Genomic DNA, 14,397 nt, shown 5'->3' on the forward strand with positions numbered 1-14,397 from the left:
ATAAAGGAAAATTGCATTTTCCTATTTTATGCCAATATAGCATTTTGGGCCTTTCCAAAGGAACTACCATTTTGGTAGCTAGGAAAAATCCTAAATAATCTGTGGAGCTTCTCATATCCATATATTATTAATTTCCATCAAAATATCAAGTTATCCCATTCAACAGTTGAGCACAATAACCCTTTGCAAATTCTGTCCAGATCTTCTGTTTGCAAAGGAAGTGCTTGATTCCTTGTTCCCCTTGAGTTGAAATTTTGCAGAGTGGTTCATTATGTTAAATCATATTTTTCCACCAAAATATAGCCGATTTCATCACCCCATTCTTCCCCACCAAATTATTAAAGATTCTGTCCAGATTGGAGCATTGTGAAGGAAATACCATTTACAATTGTGGAAATTGTATGAATCTTTGCCAGTGCCTTCATATGCCTAAATCATGAGTCTCCTCCAAATTTCAACCATTCCCATTTAGCCATTTGACCCCAGCATCATCTTTTTCATTTCTGGTCAGTATGCCAAGTTACAAAGGAAGTACCCCATAGACTTATTGGGTTGTGCTGAATGTTGGCCAATATAGTGACCTTAGTGAGTGGTCAACCTCAGCCTAATATCATACCAAGAGGTGCACTGTGGTGGTGACACCACAACACAAACACCTTGTTGTTGGAGACTATTTGACCTTGGTTCTTTCACATCAGAGCTGTAGCATGGAGTTTGATGGGTTAGTTCAGCTCAGTGTTGCTTGGAGAACACCCCAGACAGTGTTTGACAGCTTGAGGGGCAAGGAAAGGTCGTGGCACCGTGGTGACCACATGTAGAGCATGCCAAAAGAGAGCTCTGTGAGTTCGAGTTGACGGGAGCTCGACTACAGTGGGTTCTATCTTGTCTTAAGGTGTCGGCAGGATCCCCACTGCTCTCCCGCACACTCTAGAGCTCTCTACCCCTCGACTCCTTGCCAAGGAAGACGCTGCTATGGTCCCGAAGCTTCGGCTGCCGCCGTAAAGCTTCGGCCATCTCCGTGAATCCTCCTTCCGAGGGTATTTAAGCGTGCCCCGAGCCCCTCGTGTCAAGTAGCAAGTTCCCGCAGTCCCATCCCCCTCCTAATTGAGCTTCTGGAGCTCTCCCCCTCCTCAATGGCCGAGACCTCCCGCCGGACCCTCATGGCGATGTCAGCCCCATGGTGCCCCCTATCCTCCACCCACGGTCAGAGCCACTCCTAGCCGTGGTGAAGCCGCCGCCGTTCTCCATTTCTCCGGGGAAGCCCCGAGGCACCGGCGCCACGGGCGCCCGTCGGCCACCGCGTCTCCTCCCGCCGTGGTGGTGCTGTAGGCCGCCTCCGGCCACCATAGGACCACCCTCGGGAGCGGCGAGGAGCGCCCGACACCCTTGGCCCGCCGGCCATCGCTCACGCGGCCGCCCGTCACCGGCTGACCAGCGCCCCGATCTCGTTTGTCCCAGCGAGGAGAGGAAGAAGAAGGCGTCGGGCACGAGAGAGGGAAGGAGAGGAGATAAAGGGAAGTGGGGTGGGTCCCAGGTGTAAGTGGGGTGGGCTCGCGTTTTTAAGTGGAAGCGTATTTTCGAAAAGATGATTTCCTGTTCTGAAAGCGTAATCGGTCGAAATACGTTTTCTGTTTTAGCTCCAGTGTTGGGGATATTACCTATGACTGACCCGCCCTAGTTGGGCCGGGTTAGTCATTAGGCGATTCATCCGAGCAGGTATTTGGGCCTAGTCCTGGTCAAATCAAGGTCATATGACGGTTTGTGAATCGTGGAAAGTCTCCAAGCTTCGGAAGATAGCGACTTAGAGACCACTGGGGTCACGATTCGTAGGAAGGAAAGTATCCTTGTAAAACCCTAGGGGATTTGACCTGTATATAAAGGCGAGTCCCAGGGGACGAGAGGGCAGGTTAGAAATCATCGAGTGCTAGGTTTGGCGAATTACGCCCCCCTTGTAATCGAATCCACATCAATACACACAAAAGCAGGACGCAGGCTATTACCCCCTCACGAGGGGCCGAACCTGGGTAAATCGCCGTGTCTCTCCCGCTTAACCCCTTTGAGTCGCCACCAAGGTGCGATGGCTCCAGTATTAAGTCCTTTCACGAGGAATCTGCCGTGACAAAACCACGACAGTTGGCGCCCACCTTGGGGCCTACGCACGGTAGAGTTGAGTTCTCAAAGGGAGCCCAACAGGGTTTGGGAGTTACGCGAGGGGGCTCATGACTCAGAGCCGCCGCGGGATAACCTACATCAACAACCAGCAATGGGGACCTGAAGCGGATTCGATTGAATCTGGTTACAGGGTCCCCTTCGGCAAGATTAACATCTTCATGAGCATGATCGGATCATCCGCGCCTGAGCCGGACATCTCCACCGACATCGTCGAGCCGGCCAGGTACGTCCTCCAAGTCATAACGCCAAACCTTCGGCAAGATCAACATCTTCATATGGAGCAGGGAGGATCACCCATCGGGAGTAGATAACCCGGGCGATCTGGCGTTGGTCGTGGCTCCCCAAGTGGGGGGTTACACCCTATCAAAGGTACTAATGGATGGTGGCAGCAGCATCAATATCCTATACTTCGACACCTTCCAAAGGATGAATCTATTGGAGAAAGACCTGATGCCTTCAACCACAGTTTTCCACAGAATTGTCCCAGGCAAGTCGGCTTATCCCATAGGCCGGGTCAGGCTCATAGTGGCACTTGGAACTGCAGAGAATTCTAGGTCGGAGTCTCTAATCTTCGAGGTGGTCAAATTGAAAAGCCCCTACCATGCGCTGTTTGGGCGACCGGCTTACACCCGCTTCATGGCTCGCCCATGCTATGTCTACCTCAAGCTCAAAATGCCTGGTCCCAAAGGACCCATCACAGTTGATGGAGATACAAGGATCGCAAAGGAATGTGAAGAAGGGGACGGGGCTTATGCGGAAGTCATCTGTGCTGCGGAAGAGCTCAAACACCATCGGGCCAATGTTGACCCGGCGGACATGTCACCCCTGAAGAAGCCAACTACAGACTCTGAGTCGCCCCTCAAGTTCAAACCAACGGATGACACTAAGACAATCGATTTCGTGCCTGGCAATTCATCCAATCAGTTCACCATTGGGACGGGTTTGAAACCCAAATAGGAAAGCGCGCTCATCGAATTCATCCGTGAGAATCGGGACATCTTTGCATGGAAACCTTCTGACATGCCTGGTGTGCCGAGAGAATTCGCTGAGCACCATCTTAATGTTGACCCAAAGTGCAAACCCGTCCAGCAGTACCTTCGCAGATTCAACGAGGAACGACGCAAGCCGATTGGGGAAGAACTCGCCCGTCTTTTAGCCGCCGAATTCATCGTGGAAGTTTTTCACCCCAAATGGCTGGCTAACCCGGTTTTGGTACTCAAGAAGAATGGTACTTTTCGTATGTGTATTGACTATACAGACCTCAACAGAGCTTGTCCAAAAGATCCCTTCACTCTTCCCCACATCGACCAAATCATTGACTCGGTGGCGGGATGCGAACGATTGTGCTTTATGGACGCCTATTCAGGATATCACCAGATCAAGATGGCCGTGGAGGATCAAGAGAAAACGGCTTTCATAACCCCCTTTGGGGCCTTTTGTTATGTGTCCATGCCTTTCGGACTCAAGAGTGCGGGGGCGACTTATCAACGCTGCATCCAGAATTGTCTTCGTAACCAAATTGGTCGCAACGTCCAGGCCTATGTCGACGATATTGTGATCAAGACCCGCCAGGGGGAGACACTACTGGAAGACCTCAAGGAAACGTTCGATAATCTACGGGTATATCAGATGAAACTAAATCCTACCAAGTGTGTTTTTGGTGTGCCTGCAGGAAAATTGCTGGGTTTCCTGGTATCGGAGCGCGGCATCGAAGCTAACCCGGACAAGATCGAAGCGGTTACCTCCCTCGGAAGGCCGGCGAACGTTAATCAAGTTCAACGACTGGTGGGTCGCATCGCGGCTTTAAGTCGTTTTGTGAGTCGCCTCGGGGAGAAGGCGATCCCTCTTTATCAATTATTGAGGAAATCCGATCGATTTGTTTGTACAAATGAGGCAGACGCGGCGCTCGAGGCCTTGAAACTCCAATTGGTTAACCCGCCGGTCCTGGCAGCCCCAACTGAAAAGGAGCCCATTCTTCTGTATATCGCGGCAAATTCCAAAGCATTAAGTGTGGCAGTGGTCGTTGAGAGAAAGGAAAAAGGAAAGGAATACCCAGTGCAGCGCCCAATTTATTTTATCAGCGAGGTGCTAACTCTTTCCAAGCAGCGGTACCCACATTGGCAGAAGTTGGTATATGGGGTGTTTATGGCAAGTCGAAAACTTAAGCATTATTTCCAGGAGCACCCTATCATAGTGGTTAGCTCTGCCCCCCTTGGGGACATCATCCAGAATCGGGAGGCAACAGGGCGAATCGCCAAGTGGGCAATAGAGCTTGGGCCTCATCACATACAATATACTCCTCGCACAGCTATCAAGTCTCAGGCACAAGTTGATTTCGTTAACGACTGGATAGAGCTACAGGCTCTGGAAGACCGGCCTGATCTCACTTACTGGAGTATTTACTTTCATGGATCCAGGCAGCTCGAAGGCTCGGGGGCTGGTGTGGTGTTGGTATCCCCTCAAGGAGATAAGTTCTGTTACGTTCTCCGACTCATGTTTCCGTGCACTAACAATGCGGCGGAATATGAAGCTTTGCTTCACGGCTTGCGACTCGCCAAGGAGATGAACCTAACACGAGTCAGATGTTTCGGTGACTCCGATTTGGTGGCACAACAAGATTCTGGTACCTGGGATTCTCGGGACCCCATGATGGCGGCTTACAGGCGAGTTGTGTCTGATGTGGCGGGTCATTTTCATGGTTATCAAGTGGACCATATTGATCGGCGCCTCAACGAGGCAGCTGATGCCCTCTCGCGACTTGGCTCCCACAGAAAGTCGGTTCCTCCTAATGTTTTTTTGGATATCTTACATAAACCATCCGTGATTTTACCGTTAGAGGAGGAATTGGCGTTACCAGATCCCGAGTCTCAGCTCGTGGCGGCTCTCCATGTCACTCCGGATTGGGTTCTCCCTTATCTGGCTTATCGCGCTCGGGGCGAGTTACCGGCCGACGAAGTTTTGGCTCGCCAGATCGTTCGGCGCAGCAAATCCATGGTCATCATTAATGGCGAGTTATATAAACGGAGCGCCTCTCGAGTTTTTCAGCGATGTGTTACACCCGAAGAAGGATGCATAATCCTAAATGACATTCATTCCGGAGACTGTGGGCATCACGCCGGGTCACGTTCTTTGGTATCAAAGGCTTTTCGTCATGGTTTCTTTTGGCTGACGGCTCATGCAGATGCAGAAGACATAGTTCGTCGGTGCGAGGGGTGCCAGCGTTATGGGAGGCAGGCTCATGTGCCGGCTCAAGAATTAAGAATGATTCCCATTACTTGGCCTTTTGCGGTCTGGGGGCTGGACATGGTTGGCCCCTTTAAGATGTCCTCCGACAAGAAGACCCACCTGTTGGTGGCAGTTGATAAGTTCACCAAGTGGGTTGAGGCGGAACCTGTTGGGGCTTGCGATGCGGAAACAACGGTCAAATTTTTGAAGAAGCTGATTTTCCGGTTTGGATATCCGCATAGTATCATCACTGATGATGGTACTAACTTGTCCCAAGGGGCGATGCAGGAGTTTTGTCGTCGAGAACATATCCGACTTGATGTTTCTGCAGTCGCTCACCCACAATCTAACGGGCAGGCAGAGCGGGCGAATCAGGAGGTTTTGCAAGGGATTAAGCCCCGACTCATGGTTCCCCTGGAAAAAACCCCAGGGTGTTGGGTTGAAGAGTTACCTTCAGTACTGTGGAGTATTCGGACTACCCCGAACCGATCCACGGGATTCACCCCTTTCTTTTTGGTCTACGGAGCAGAGGCTGTTCTCCCTACTGACATAAGGCATGACTCGCTTAGAGTCGCCGCATATGTGGAACAAGACAATGAGCTGGCGCGTCAAGAATCTTTGGATGCCTTAGAGGAGGCGCGTGACCTGGCTGCGGCCCGTTCGGCTATCTACCAGCAGGATCTGCGGCGTTATCATAGTCGCCGGGTTAAGAGTTGGACCTTTCAGGAAGGCGACTTGGTTCTTCGGCTGATACAAGATCAAGCAGGCATGCACAAACTCTCACCACCTTGGGAAGGGCCGTTCGTCGTCAGCAAGAACCTCCGCAATGGCTCTTATTATTTGGTGGATCTCCGGCCTAATCGGCCGACCACGGAGGCTGAGTCAACTCGCCCCTGGAATATTGCCCACCTGCGGCCTTATTACACTTGAGCTCTTAAGCTCTACATTTTGTAATTTTTTCAGTTTCATTATGAGGTAATAAAGTTACAAATACTCCCTGGCTTGGGGGCTTATTCATTAAAGAGCAATTGTGTCATCCTGTTGCGACCTTATGAGCCGACAGAGTCATCATTTAGGGTGTGTGCTCGAGCTTTTTGACTCGCCTCATCCTGTCGCGACCTTATGAGCCGACGAAACCTGCATTTAGGGTGTGTGCTCGAGCTTTCTGACTCGCCTCATCCTGTCGCGACCTTATGAGCCGACGAAACCTGCATTTAGGGTGTGTGCTTGAGCTTTCTCACTCGCCTTGTCCTGTCGCAACCTTATGAGCCGATGAAACCTGCATTTAGGGTGTGTGCTCGAGCTTTCTGACTCGCCTCGTCCTCTCGCGACCTTATGAGCCGACAAAACCTGCATTTAGGGTGTGTGCACGAGCTTTCTGACTCGCCTCATCCTGTCGCGACCTTATGAGCCGACGAAACCTGCATTTAGGGTGTGTGCACGAGCTTTCTAACTCGCCTCATCCTGTAGCGACCTTATGAGCCGACGAAACCTGCATTTAGGGTGTGTGGTCGAGCTTTCTGACACGCCTCATCCTATCGCGACCTTATGAGCCGACGAAACCTGCATTTAGGGTGTGTGCTCGACCTTTCTGACTCGCCTCATCCTGTCGCGACCTTATGAGCCGACGAAACCTGCATTTAGGGTGTGTGCTCGAGCTTTCTGACTCGCCTCATACTGTCGCGACCTTATGAGCCGACGAAACCTGCATTTAGGGTGTGTGCTCGAGATTTCTGACTCGCCTCATCCTGTCGCGACCTTATGAGCCGATGAAATCTGCATTTAGGGTGTGTGCACGACCTTTCTAACTCGCCTCATCCTGTCGCGAGCTTATGAGCCGACAAAACCTACATTTAGGGTGTGTGGTCGAGCTTTCTGACTCGCCTCATCCTGTCGCGACCTTATGAGCCGACGAAACCTGCATTTAGGGTGTGTGCTCGAGCTTTCTGACTCGCCTCATCCTGTCGCGACCTTATGAGCCGACGAAACCTACATTTAGGGTGTTTTCTCGAGCTTTCTGACTCGCCCCATCCTGTCGCGACCTTATGAGCCGACGAAACCTGCATTTAGGGTGTGTGCACGAGCTTTCTGACTCGCCTCATCCTATCGCGACCTTATGAGTGTGCTCGAGCTTTCTGACTCGCCTCATCCTGCCGCGACCTTATGATCCGACGAAACCTGCATTTAGGGTGCATGCTTGCGTTTTCTAACTCGCCTCATCCTGTCGCTACCTTATGAGCCGACGGAACCTGCATTTATGGGTGCATGCTTGAATTTTTTGACTCGCCTCATCCTGTCACGACCTTATGAGCCGACGAAACTTGCATTTATGGGTGCATGCTTGAGTTTTCTGACTCGCCTTATCCTGTCGCGACCTTATGAGCCGACGAAATTGCTGTTTTTGTTTAAAGGCATAGCCTTGAGGGTTTTGTACCTTTCTTTCTGATCCCTCTGGGAAATATTTGTTGTCACTTATTTGGTTTTCATATATGCTGTTTTCAAGGCCTAAAGACAGGTTAATGATTAGAACTACTGTGTCCATGGCAAGTTGAGCATCTTAAAGGAGTCTCAAATATTTCAAAATCGCCTTACGAGCGACATAAAGATTCTTGCAAAGGTTATCACCAAAACAGTACTGACTTATGAAATAAACCTATTACATGGCTGTGAGGCCAAAATCAGTAAGGTTCATTCTGTTGGCGCCTTAGGATCATTCTGCTGTGAGCTTTGGCCAAGTTCGATTTGCAAGTCGCCCAGTACCCAATTACACTTAGCCAAGGTTGTGAAGTCATCGTCATCAGTCAGGATCGATGCCAGGTCTGCTTCCAAGTCAAAAGGGTTCTTGGGTCGCCGAGGAGTTAAACTGGTTGTCGCAAAGGCTGGCGGGTTGACCCTCTTGTTTTTACTATCATAAGCCGCCTGATACTTTGATAAATCAAGGCTTGCTGCAAGCTAGGTTGCTGCCAGTCGGGAGTCCTTGATGACACGTTGATAGTCCTCTTCAACAAATTCTGACCCATCATCTTTATGCTGAGGAAAGCTTGCTGCTACTTCTTCCGGGTTGATTTCTGGAGCATACGCCAAGCAGCGACTCAGGGCAGTCAGAACACCCTTTCGAGCGGCTGACCGAGTTAGCTCGCCAATTTGAGGGGGAAGTGTGGATAAGCAGCCAAGCACCTTCTTTATGGAAGTGATAGGCTCTTTGGCACCCATCACGACTTTGACGGTCAAGACACTACCGGCATACAGTTGCTCTGTCAGTGTGTAAATCGCCTTTAGCATCAGCATGCAGTCTTCTTGAAGGTTGGCAGCTCTCGGACCTGAGCAAGGAGTCATGATGATCAGCGACTTATGATGAAGATTATTTAAAAAAAAAGAGGCGATCAAAAGTTTGAGTAAGCTTACCGAAGACGGCTTGCGTCATGTTGGAGATATGACGCTTCAAGCCGGACAATTCCTGTTGCACGGTGGCCAGCCTGGCTTCAGCTTTCTCTGCTCTTTTTATGGCGGCATCTTGGTTAGCCTGAGCTCTTTTCAACTCGGCTTTGAGTTTTTCCAGCTCAGCCAAGGCCAATTGATATTTCTCCTCCGACTTAGCTCGGGCGTCTTGCTGACCAGATAAGTTTTTCTTTAAATCGCCAAGCGCCGATTCGGTGTGAGCAAGAGTTTCCTGTTGAAAGTACAAAACGAGGGCAAGTCTCGGAACTATTGCAAGCAATATCCCTGACACTTGGGGGCTAATGTATAATTTTTTCTTTTCAGATAAAATTATACAATTTCAAAGACCCGGCTCATCTTTTTACTGATGACCCGGCCCTTGGGGGTTACTGGTCGCAAAGTTCTTTCTAAATTTTCTTAAAAAGACCCGGCTCATCTTTTTTACTGATGACCCGACCCTTGGGCGTTACTGGTCGCAAAGTTCTTTCTAAATTTTGTTAAAGACCCGGCTCATCTTTTTATTGGATGACCCGGCCCTTGGGGGTTACTGGTCGCAAAGTTCTTTCTAACTTTTCTTAAGAGCCGGCTCATCTTTTTATTGGATGACCCGCCCCTTGGGTGTTAATAGGAGTAATACAATATAACAAGTTTACCTCATGTTTGTTTTTTAACATTCGCAGCAGGCTCTTTTCCATCTCATAGCTCGCCTCCAGGCGACTTGAAAAACCTGAGCAGAGTTCCCCGAACTCTAGGTTTTCATACTCAGAAAGCCTAGCCTTGGAGAGTCCCGATTCAGGAATGGCTTGGGAGGAGGATGCCACATGTTTTGACAAAACCGTCGTTGCCGGCTTCGAGAAGCCAGTACCAGTAATAATCACAGCATCTGGGTCTTCTGTTGTCATCAATGGACTTGGCGGCTTAGGGATATCCGTTGTTTCCTTCGGCGATTCAGGAAGATCCATCTGACTTTCAGGCTCGGCTTGATCCGGCTCATCCTGATTCGGTGCTGAGTCTTCGATGGGTTCTGAAGTTGGGACAGGAGTTGACCCGCTGGTTTTCCTTTTCTTGGCCTGTTCCCTAGAAAGAAGGGAGAAGCGTATTAAGGAATTGAAAGGTTCATTACTCTCAGAATTCAAAACAAGATTATCAAAAGATTTACCCTGGAACTCGAATCGTTGGTGGAAGTGTCGACATCACTGAGTCGCTAGATGTAGGAGGAGAGTTCTGCAAGAATTATACGTCAACAATATAGGCGGGTTACAGGCCTTGGAGTCAAGTAATATTGTTGTAAGCAACAGTATTGTAATACTCCATCATATTTATAAAGCCATAGTTGCCAAGAATTTTTGTATCATGCTCTTGACGTGTGTCCGGTCCTATCCTGGGACGGACGTGTGTCAGCCCTCTTTCTGTTGGGGAACGTCGCATGGGAAACAAAAAATTTCCTACGCGCACGAACAACTATCATGGTGATGTCCATCTACGAGAGGATACTTGGATCTACGTACCCTTGTAGATCGCACAGCAGGAAGCGTTAAGAAACGCGGTTGATGTAGTGGAACGTCCTCACGTCCCTCGATCCACCCCGTGAACCGTCCCACGAACCGTCCCACGATCCGCTCCGATCTAGTGCCGAACGGATGGCACCTCCGCGTTCAGCACACGTACAGCTCGACGATGATCTCGGCCTTCTTGATCCAGCAAGCAAGGCGGAGAAGTACATGAGTTCTCCGGAAGCGTGATGGCGCTCTCGTGGTGGTGAAGGATCTACTCCTGCAGGGCTCCGCCCGAGGTCCGCAGAAATACGATCTAGAGGAAAAACCTTGGTGTTTGTGGTCGGGCTACCGTGGCAAAAGTTGTCACAAATCACCCCTAAAACTCCACTATATATAAGAGGAGGGGAGGGGAGGCTTGCCTTGAGGGCCAAGGCCCTCTAGGTGCGCCGGCCAAGGAGGTGGAGGAGTCCTCCTCCAATCCTAGTCTAACTAGGATAGGAAAGTGGAGTCCTTCTACACCTTCCCAACTTTTTTTTCTTATCTCTAGGTTTTTCTCCTTGTGGTGCCTAGCCTCTCTTGCGCTGTCCCACCAGCCCACTAAGGGCTGGTGCGCCAACCTCAAGACCTTGGGCCACTCCTGGGTGGATTTCCCCCCTCCCGGAAAATACCCGGAACCCATTCGTCACTCCCGGCACGATGCCGGTAATGCCCGAAAACCTTCCGGTAACCAAATGAGACAAACCTATATATCAATCTTCGTTTCCGGACCATTCCGGAAAACCTCGTGACATCCATGATCTCATCCGGGACTCCGAACAACATTCCGTAACCACGCATATAACTCAACTATACTAAAAACATCGTCGAACCTTAAGTGTGCAGACCCTGCGGGTTCGAGGACTACGTAGACATGCCCCGAGGCACTCCTCGGTCAATATCCAACAGCGGAACCTGGATGCCCATATTGGATCCTACTTATTCTGTGAAGATCTTATCGGTTGAACCTCAGTGTCAAGGATTCATATAATCCCGTATGTCATTCCTTTTGTCCTTCGGTATGTTACTTGGCCGAGGTTCAATCGTCGGTATCCGCATAACTATTTCAATCTCGTTACCGGAAAGTCTCTTTAATCGTTCCATAATACAAGATCCCGTGACTTACACTTAGTCACATTGCTTGCAAGGCTTGTGTGTGATGTTGTATTACCGAGTGGGCCCCGAGATACCTCTCCGTCACACGGAGTGACAAATCCCATTCTTGATCCATACTAACTCAACGGACACCTTCGGAGATACGTGTAGAGCACCTTTAGATTCACCCTATTATGTTGTGACGTTTGATGCACACAAGGTATTCCTCCGGTGCCAGTGAGTTATATGATCTCATGGTCATAGGAAGAAATACTTGACACGCAGAAAACAATAGCAATAAAACGACACGATCAATATGCTACGTTCATAGTTTGGGTCTTGTCCATCACATGATTCTCCTAATGATGTCATCCCGTTATCAAGTGACAACACTTGCCTATGGCCAGGAAACCTTAACCATCTTTAATCAACGAACTAGTCAACTAGAGGCTCACTAGGGACAGTGTGTTGTCTATGTATCCACACATGTATTTGAGTTTCCAATCAATACAATTCTAGCATGAATAATAAACGATTATTATGAACAAGAAATGATAATAATAACTAATTTATTATTGCCTCTAGGGCATATTTCCAACAGTCTCCCACTTGCACTAGAGTCAATAATCTAGTTCACATCACCATGTGATTTCAACGAATCCAACACCCATATAGTTCTGGGGTCTGATCACGTCTTGCTCGTGAGAGAGGTTTTAGTCAACGGTTCTGAATCCTTCAGATCCGTGTGTGCTTTACAAATCTTTATGTCATCTTATAGATGCTGCTACTATGTGCTATTTGGAAATACTCCAAATATCTACACTACCATATGAACCCGTTTCACTACTCATAGTTATTCGGATTAGTGTCAAAGCTTGCATCAACGTAACCCTTTGTGATGAACTCTTTAACCACCTCCATAATCAAGAAAAAATCCTTAGTCCATTAGTTACTAAGGATAACTTTGATCGTTGTTCATTGATTCAATCCTGGATCACTCTCTGTACCTCTTAACAGACTTGTGGCAAGGCACACATCAGGTGCGGTACACAGCATGGCATACTGTAGAGTCTACGGCTAAGGCATAGGGGACAACCTTCGTCCTTTCTCTTTCTTCTGCCGTGGTCAGTTTTTTGAGTCTTACTCAAATTCACACCTTACAACACAACTAAGAACTCCTTCTTTGCCGATCTATTTTGAACTCGTTCAAAAACTTGTCAAGGCATGCATTTCATTTGAAAGTTGTAATAAGCATATTGATCCATCTTTATAGATCTTGATGCTCAATGTTCAAATAGCTCTATCCAAGTCTTCCTTTGAAAAAACCCTTTCAAACAACCTTTTATCCTTCATAGAAATTCTACATTACTTCTGATCAACAATATGTCAACGACATATACTTATAAGAAATTCTATAGTGCTCCCACTCACTTCTTTGGAAATAGAAGTTTCTCATAAACCTTGCACAAACCCAAAAGCTTTGATCATCACATAAAAGTGTGTATTCCAACTACGAGATGCTTGCACCAGTCCATAAAAGGATTGCTGGAACTTGCATACTTGTTAGTATCTTTAGGATCGAAAAAACCTTCTGATTGTATCACATACAATCTTTCCTCAAGGAAACTGTCGAGGAAACAACGTTTTGACCTCCTATGTTTAATATTTCACAAATAATGCAGCAACTACTAACATAATTCCAACAGACTTTTAGCATGGCTACGAGTGATAAAGTCACATCATAGTCAACTCTTTGATCTTGTCGAAAACATCTTTGCGACAAGTCGAGCCTTTCTTAATAGTGACTTATCACCATCATCGTCTGTCTTCATTTTAAAGATCCATCTTTACTTAATAGTCTTACTACACTTTGTTTTCATACATGGATCCTCTCTCGGATTTCATGGCCTCCAGCCATTTGTTGGAATCCGGGCCCACCATCGCTTCTCCATAGCTCGTAGGTTTATTGTTGCTCAACAAGTTGACCTCTAAGATAGGGTTACCGTACCACTCTGTAGCAGTACGCGACCTTGCCGACCTACGAGGTTTGTAGTAACTTGATCTGAAGCTCAATGATCACCATCATAAGTTTCCACTTCAATTGGTGTAGGCGTCACAGGAACATCTTCCTGCGCCCTGCTACACACTGGTTGAAGTGATGGTTCACTAACCTCATCAAGTTCCACCACCCTCCCACTCAATTCTTTCGAGAGAAACCTTTCCTCGAGAAAGGACCCGTTTCTAGAAACAAACACTTCGCTTCCAGATCTGAGATAGGAGATGCACCCAATTGTTTTGGATATCCTATGAAGATGCATTTATCCGTTTTGGGTTCGAGCTTATCAGACTGAAACTTTTTCACATAAGCATCGCAGCCCCAAACTTTTAAGAAACGACGGCTTAGGTTTCTCCAAACCATAGTTTATATTGTGTCATCTCAATGGAAATACGCGGTGCCCTATTTAAAGTGAATGCGGTTGTCTCTAATGTACAACCCATAAACAATAGTGGTAATTCGATAAGAGACATCATAGTATGCACCATATCAAATAGGGCCTGGCTATGACGTTCAGACACATCATCACACTATGGTGTTCCAGGTGGTATGAACTGCAAAACAATTTTCACTTTGTCTTAACTACGTACCAAAAACTCGTAACTCACATATTCATCTCTATGATCATATCGTAGACAGTTTATCCTCTTGTCACGATGATCTTCACTCTGAAATTGCTTTGAAATTTTCAATATTTCAGACTTGTGATTCATCAAGTAAATACTCCTGTATCTACTCAAATCGTCAGTGAAGTAAGAACATAACGATATCCACGGCGTGCCTTAGCACTCATTGGACTGCACACATCAAAAAAGCAGTACTCCCAACAAGTTACTCTCTTGTTTCATGTGGCATGTTTTGCATGTCTCAAGTGATTCA

Source organism: Hordeum vulgare, chromosome 4H, assembly GCF_904849725.1.
Source record: "Hordeum vulgare subsp. vulgare chromosome 4H, MorexV3_pseudomolecules_assembly, whole genome shotgun sequence".
Classification (NCBI taxonomy): Eukaryota; Viridiplantae; Streptophyta; class Magnoliopsida; order Poales; family Poaceae; genus Hordeum; species Hordeum vulgare.